Source organism: Mixophyes fleayi, chromosome 4, assembly GCF_038048845.1.
Source record: "Mixophyes fleayi isolate aMixFle1 chromosome 4, aMixFle1.hap1, whole genome shotgun sequence".
NCBI lineage: Eukaryota > Metazoa > Chordata > Amphibia > Anura > Limnodynastidae > Mixophyes > Mixophyes fleayi.
The window spans coordinates 219,680,951-219,689,325 of NC_134405.1; positions in this window are offsets into that span (position 1 = coordinate 219,680,951).

An 8,375-nucleotide genomic window follows, 5' to 3' on the forward strand; every position below is an offset into this window, starting at 1 on the left:
CTTCAGGTGGGTTCAGTGTAAACAGGTCATAGGCTAGTTCAAACAACCCCCTCTAAGGCTGAGGGTCAACATTCCAGATGATTCTCCCGCCCAGAAACCAGTTACAACTAGCCCATTAGCATTTTACAGTTTGGTATCACTCTGACTATTTATTCCCTAACATCACTAACTAGAGTATGCAATGTGCGATCTCTTTGGCGAAAGAATCGGACAACTGCTGATGAATAGGGGATTAAAATGATACCAGACATGACATGTTTCCTGTAACCTGAACCTTATATAACACTTAAGTGTTACTGAGTGCAATCACATGATAAAACAATATTAACCAATATACTTTCGTTCATCCAATTATACGACTTCGACAGGTGATAAATGATTTGAATGCATTTTCTCAAGTACCATTCTGCATGGAACACGAAGTAAGAAAATACTTATAAAATAGTGCAGGTACTGGGTGTTAGGAACTCCCTAGCCAGCACAATAAAATTCAGTCTACTCTGAAAGCCTGGTGTTCGCTGGAGCCCCTAGTGGTGGGGACAGACTTGGCCGCAGGCTGACAGAGGGTCGAGAATTGTGTACCGACTAAGGAGAACCCAGGAGTGGAGTGATTGGCGGACAGCAGCGTGGGGTTCAGGCAGAGTAAACCAAGGTCAGAGGTCACAAGCACAGGTACAGAATCCAGGGACAAGCGAAAGGTCAGGGGCACTGGCAGAGGAGCAGAATCCGGTTTCCAGGCAAATGGTCAGGGTCAGAAGAGTAGGTTCAAGGTCCAGGAACAAGCGAGGGTCATACACGGGAAGTCAGTCACAGGTTTTAACACCAAACAGGAGAGCACAAGCATGCAGCAGAACTGTGAAAAGGACGCTATAACCGGCAGTGAGGCTCTGATCTCACTGCCTTAAATAGCACTAAGAGCCAATCAGGACAGAGGAGAATAGGGCTGACAATCAGCCTCAGGAGGCAGCTAATTAATCACTAGCTAGAACCAGCATAAGTAACAACAAAACCAGGAAGCATGTATAAAAATATAAGTGAACTAGTTTAAATCATAAGAGAGCTCCCCCTGGTGTTGGAGGCTGTCCCTACATTCTTCTAAATCTATGCCACAAGGAAAATAACAGAGCATAGAACCTAAAGCACATGCCCAGCTGCTAGTCCACGCCAGGATGTGGCATACAGCCGTGGCTCGTGACACTGGGCCCTTTGATGCCGGGGAAGCATGCATCAGCTGTTGACATGGGTGATAGTGTAAACTGCAAAGTAGATTATAAAACATTTTGCACATTCTTCAGCCTTTCAATGAGCCTTGTGGCTTACTTACAGCCCACCTATAACACAAAGATTAATGGTACCAGTGTCTGCAATATTTTCAGTGTGCTATACTAATGTTTGGTTTTAAATGTAATGCAAAGTGAAAAGGTGTTTAATCTAATCTAAGAGTAGTTACCTGGTGGTGTTAAGAAAACGCCACCACATGTCAAACAGACCACCCAGTGCTTGCACCAGCAGATTAACACATCCATTGGCACCCATGTGTTCACTTATAGTGACTGTGAGGGAATAGAGCATGCAGCATCCAAATGCGCTGCTGCACCACATATGACCTCAGGTGTTAGTGACAGTGTGTTTGGGGACTTTGGAATTTTTTTATTTCACTACAAGTGGAGGGGGGAGCTCATGGACAGCCACCAAACTGCCATTGTCCATTTCGTTTTATATTGTACAGTCTATGCAGTCCGTCTTCTTTTCTATTGAACTACAAGTGGAGGGGGGGCTGATACAGACAGTCACCAAACTACCTTTGTGCATTTCTATTTTTATTGTACAGTCTATGCAGGTCTTCTTTTCTATTTAAGTACAAGTGGGGGGGGGGGGGGAGGGCTGAAGCAGACAGAAACCAAACTGCCTTTGTCCATTTCTATTTTTATTGTTCAGTCTATGCAGGCTGCTTTTTTTTCTATTTAACTACAAGTGGAGGGGGGGGGGCTATACACACAGACACCAAACTGCCTTTGTCCATTTCTATTTTTATTCTACAGTCTAGACCAGCTGAATTGTTTTCTATTTTACTACTAGTGGAGAAGGGGGTCTGATACAGACAGAAACCAAACTGTCTTTGTCCATTTCTATTTAACGTACAGTGTATGCAGGCTGATATTTTTCTATTTAACTACAAGTGGAGGGTAATATACACCCAAAGACGATGGCTACATTGCCAATAGTCAAAGATGGAGGGGAAGACACCCAGGTTTGTCTGTATAATTTTCAGGCAAGTGCTAGAATTAAGGACGGCCTACCAGAGATTAAACTGGTTATTTTCATAATTTATTAGCTTTAGAATTACCTCACTTATCCAAGAAACAGGTGGAGCAGTAAATTAGGTTATTTTAGACCCAAAAAATTGTATTTTTTACAAAAATAGCAAAACAAAAGCAAAACACGCAAGGGCGGTTTTGCCAAAACCAAAACCAAAACACGAAGGTAATCCAGATCCAAAACCAAAACCAAAACACAGGGGGTCAGTGACCATCTCTAGTTATGACTGGTCCCACCTAGTATGATTTGGAGTCAGGATAATTCTACACACCCCAGCCTAATAGTGTTTAAAAAATATTAGCCTCTCTTGTCAGGAGCCCTCTGCTAGCAGTTGGGGATATAGTACTATAGGATATAAAAGGCCTACCTGACCAACCCCCCCCCCCCCCTTTCTTGTGCCAGGTAAGGGGCTTGAGAGTAATAATCTCACTGTCCTAGAGTGAGCTCTTCCCAGGCCCACAAGCTGGGGTTTTGGTCCAGGGGATTTTATATATTATATTACTATTTATAAGTTTTGAAGCACCTCAAAGTTAGTGTTATAAATTTCCATTTTTATGAGGATATATTTTTGTTCACGGATATGTATTCAGCTGTCGCCTAATTAAGCAACTACTTTGGCTACTTGGGGTTTAAATAATACTTCTTACTCTTGTCAACATACTGTGCCTGTAATGAAATCGCATGGTGCAAGGAAAGTCACCTGGCCACATAATATCCACTCTGGTATATGTTCTATTTATTTTTCAGGCTGCTGCATCAACACATTAGTTATTACCATTTGCACTATGGAGCTTTCGTGAACAACAGGTGCCTGGGTATTGGAGGGATTTGCTATCAAATTGATTGGTGAGCTATTTCAAACCTCATTTATTCAACATGCTGACATCTCCGGACAATGAGTGGGACATTCTGTTCATTTATTGCTCAGTAAGTCTCACCATATGGATTGAATATACCGATTCCCTCAGTTTCTCCATTGCATTTGTTTCTGATTGGGTTTAGTAATTCTAAGGAGAATCTGTTACTGCATTTACCGGTATGTTACATTATTTACTTCTGCAGATAATTTTATTACCATCCAGTTAGCAATTGATTATATTTTTCTGAACTTAATCTACGAATTTACTGATTATATATACTTTTTAAATAAATATTTTTAATAAAATGATTGTAACACTTGACATGTGTAAATAATATTTAATATTTTGTATTGAACCATTTAGTTATTATACTATCTGTTCTTCCTGTTTACATTGCATTTTGAGGATTACAAAATTTCTCTTTGCAAGTAGCTGTTTTACCTGTTTCTTATCAATTTTAATTTAAGCACACTATCACTTCATCACCTTTAGACATTACATTTTTTTCCATTTCTTTAGTGGTGACTGGGGTGAATATGTTTTAAGATAAAGTAATAAAACATAGAGTCCACCTAGTACTTACCAACCCTTCTCTGCATGGACATGGTATGAGTGACCAGTCATATAATACCATCTGTAATATGATAATATTTAATCCTTAAACTATCTATCCTCCACTCCTTTCCTCAGTATATATACACTGAGTAGCCACAACATTGAAACCACTGACAAGTAAAGTAAATAACATTGATTTTATTGTTACAATGGGAAGGGGTGGGATATATTAGGCAGGAAGTGAACTGTCATTTCTTGAAGTTAATATGTTGGAAGCAGGAAAAATGGACAAGCATGAGGATCTAAGCGACTTTGACAAGGGCCAAATATGTGACATGGTGGAAGGTCTAACCTACAAGGTCGCTCTAAAAATCTCTGTAATCAAGTTTAAAAATGAATATTAGAGCAGAATCTATTTCAGGTGCAGTTAATTCCTGAATATCCAGGAGCCCCACATAAGTACACAGTACTAATTCATTCTCATGCACCTCGGTCGTCCTGTAAGAAGTTATAAACATCTGATTTGTGATTCAAGTGCCAGTGTGAAGATATAAATTTTGTTGGTGGCTGTTTCTCAACAGGCTAGCTTAACCCATCTGAAGCCTACTCCATAATTCACTGCTCTTATAGGAGGCATACGATAAATACACCTTCTTAGTTTCCTATTCAACTACCATGGAGAAGCCGTGCAATGGAATATCAATGTAAAATGATCATCCTCTCATTTTAGAATATCATGCTAAAATGATCATAGAGACTACACTCATAAATGGCACAATGGCATTACCAGTACTTTCTATTATTGGTTTTGCCTTTTGTCCCATTTTATAACTGTACTCCAAACAGAGAAAGATATACTTCTTACATGTCTCCAATGTTATGCGCGTTTTTTCGCTATCCAATAGCGATTGTCGAATCTCGATTTGTGTTTCCAACGCACAAATATTTATTCTCAAAGAGTAGCAGAATAATTCAAGCGAAATAATAAGTACAGCCGTTACTTATCGCAGGCGCTCTGGATCCAGTGAACAGTCATTCAGGTCTGAAGTCTGTGGTCAATGTGACTGAACACTAGACGAGAGCTACTGCTTATATGCAAACAGAAATACAGTGAAACAATGCAGATGGTATGGCTTGCTTCTATTGGTCCAGGCTTCAGGAAGGTCCAGGGAGTTGCAGATCATAGGCTAGTTCAAACTAAAGAATCCAAAGGTGGGGGTCATCTCTCCAGGGGATAAGCTCCTTTCTTGCCGCCCAGACTCCAATTACAACTAGTCTATTAGCATTTTACAGTCTGTATCATATTAAAGGTTTATTCCCTAACATCAATAACTAGAGTATGCAATGTGCGATCTCTTCGCCGAATGCACCGGACAGCTGCTGATGTAAAGGAGATTAATATGATATCAGACATGACACATTTCCTTTGACCTGAACCATATGTAACACTAATATGCATATAACTTATAATACACATAAACACTACTGTATTTCGACATAAATAACTATGTGTTGCAACTACGATTAATGTGTACTATTTACAAATGTGTGTGTTTGTGCGAATGTATACAAAAGTGTAAAAACTGGTATTGCCACGTGTTGCGGCTGGATACGCCCTTCCACGCCGTAGCGTGCTCTACGCATAATTTGAGACAAAGACAATCAAGTTTGCTCGATATTAATTGAAATTACTTTATCCAATTTGCTGACTTAGACTCCAATATGAGACCTGAGAAAAGAGCAAGTATGTATGTATGTATGTATGTATGTATGTATGTATGTATGTATGTATGCGAACCACCTTCAGTTTGCTCTTGTAGAAACTAATTTTCTCCTCTTCAGAACAAGAGATCAAGTGATTTTCTTTATTAAAATTAAAAATGGGAAAAACTGAACTGGTATCTAGGTAACAAATCTAGAGAATCTGTCAATGGCACAGAAACTGCATCCTTCACTTTCCTGCTAAACTGAAAATCAACTAGGATGCAGGGCTTCCAGAATAGAGCACTGAGTTATGTGATATGGTATAACTGCACATTCCCAAGTGGAAAATACATGTACTCTGTCAGGGCTAACACCAGTAATTAACCTTTTTCTACTGTGCAGTTATACATGGGGGATGGCCACATCCCATTAGATAATGACAGGTGGCAGCCTCCTTAGGAAATAAAACCTGCTAGGAATCACATTGGGGTTCTGTGACCTATTTAAAGACACATGGCCTAAAACTTTGTTGTTTCATTTCGTTACAGAACGCATGTGTGACAACCTTATATATTACACTAGAAGGGTTCATTATTTAATTTAGATAAAAAAAATACTTGTCCAGTGGATATGCTATAGCATCTCTTCATAATTTAAATGTGTGGCAGGTAATCCAAGTTAGCAGAGGCTAATCAGGTTGTCAAAAAGTGACCAACACTTTAATTTTCTAATGCTACTTATGCATGTTTTAAACATGATATCAATGTGTCCGTTTATGCCCATTAATCATGGTTTTACAGTACATTGTATTTCCTTACTGTTATGCAACAGTAAAGTAATTATAATGAGATCATTTAATTAAAAACCAAGCCATGGGTCAAATGTTTAGCAGGCATAAGATGAGTAAAAAACTTCAGCCAAATCATTTTCACTTGTATTCAGTGCAAACTGACCACTTCTTCTCATCCGAATATGGCAGGTTAACTGCACTTTGTACATTAGCATCCTACTGTGTGTCCTTTGACTAAAAGCTTCCAGCACCATGGATAGCAACACGCAGCTCACAAATGCAGCACAAACTCCACCACTAACATCATGAAAAGGAGGTGTATTTAATATATCATAAGTATATCATAATGTAAATAGGACATCCTCCCTAAATGCAGTCTGAGAAATGCTTACTATAATGCTGGTTACATGCTGAAAAATCTGCAGCAATATCTGGAAAGTGGCCTGAGAACAAGTAACCCAATCAAAACTAAACGAATCAAGTACAACTGCACTAACAGGCTCCTGTGATGACTTAAGATATCTGGATGCTTGGCATGAGCACGAACTGGCTGGATCTACAAAATTAACAGTTACATTTGTTAAGTCCAATTGTCAGAATCTTAACATATGCCCCCCGACATTGTGAGGGCTTGAAGCTTTGGTCCCATTTGACTGTGGACTTTGTAGGTGTAATATCATACTCCAGCAAGAGGTGCTGCTGTATTCTGAATTTTTGCTATTTCAGCAAGTTAATGAGTGGCAACTGTTTCCTGGCATTTAAAACTGTCTCATCCCACAATCAAGGTGTCAGTCACTATGATTGTTGGATCCTCGAGGTCTGCCTGGCTGGGTGCTACCCAGCCCAGAAGTGTGGAGTCTAACGAGACAGGGTGGTATGGACCTTGTGGCCTCTCCCCTGCAAGTCGCGGTTCTCTGAGTGAGTGCTAGGAGAGACCAGTAGAGAGAACCCAGAGGCTAGGAAAGGAAATGATCCAAATGAGACTGGAGAAGTCCCGATGGTCCGAAATGGCTAAAGGAGTGACAGATATGAAGACCACTGTGGTGGTTAGCTGCAGAGTTGCTAGAGACAAGGAGCGATAGTCTGCAGACCTAAGAGCAAAAGAGAAGATTGAGCCACTACTGAGCGCTGGAACAGAGCTGACTCAAAGGACAGGCACCTTACCTATGGGACAGGTACTTTAAATATCCTGCAGGATAATTAGTCTCTCAATAAATGGGAGGAAGAGGTGATAAATGGCAGAAAAATAGATTGGTGGCATTAAGGAGAGCCGACAGGAGACTCAGGGAGCATGGGCAGGTGAGTGCGCCAGTCCCTGGGCAGTAGGTCCACAGGGCCAATGTGTGACACAAGGCCAGATAATGTGATTCAGAACTGATAGCCATCATTAGTTTATGGTCCTGCTATCCTAATTCTGCAATCCTGGTCCTGCTCTCCTGAGTTTCTGCCAGGGGCAGATTCAGGGGGGGGGTGATTGGGGTGATTGTCGCCCCCCCCGCACACTGCCTCAGTACCATTGTATAGGAGGCAGCTGGTTTTACTGAACTCCTGAGCAAACTGATGTGGAATAGCTTCCACCTTTGCAACATAGCCAGGATTAGATCCTTCCTCAGCAATTATGCTACTGCAACCTCCTCCTGCCTGGCCTCCCTCTCATCCAGTTTTCCTCACTTCAATGCATTCTCACAGTCATTACAGGACTAGCTCTCTATCTTCTATAGAATCCACTTCAAATTCTATCCCCTTCGCCAACAAAGCCCTCAGCTTCTGCAACCTCGTCTTCTTCGCACTCCCTCCTGCCCTCTTCACTCTGCCACTGATACCAACTCACCTGCCTTTTGACAACTCCCACCTCCAAAAGTTCTCTTGTGCTGCTCCACACCTATGTAACACATTCCCACTTCCAATCAGACTCTCCACCAGCCTCCAGTAATTTAAGCTTTCCTTAAAAACTCACCTGATTACCAAAGCTAACCAGACCTTTTCATAACCCCTTCCCAACTGGCCCACCATCCCTACTCCAACATTCTCACTCCAAGTCACGCTCTATTGGGTCAGTTCCCTCTGGATGAATGTTCAAACAAACAGTGCCCTCTTTCCTCTTGTCTTCTTGCCTGCCCCAATTTCGTCCACCTGTGTGGCAGTAT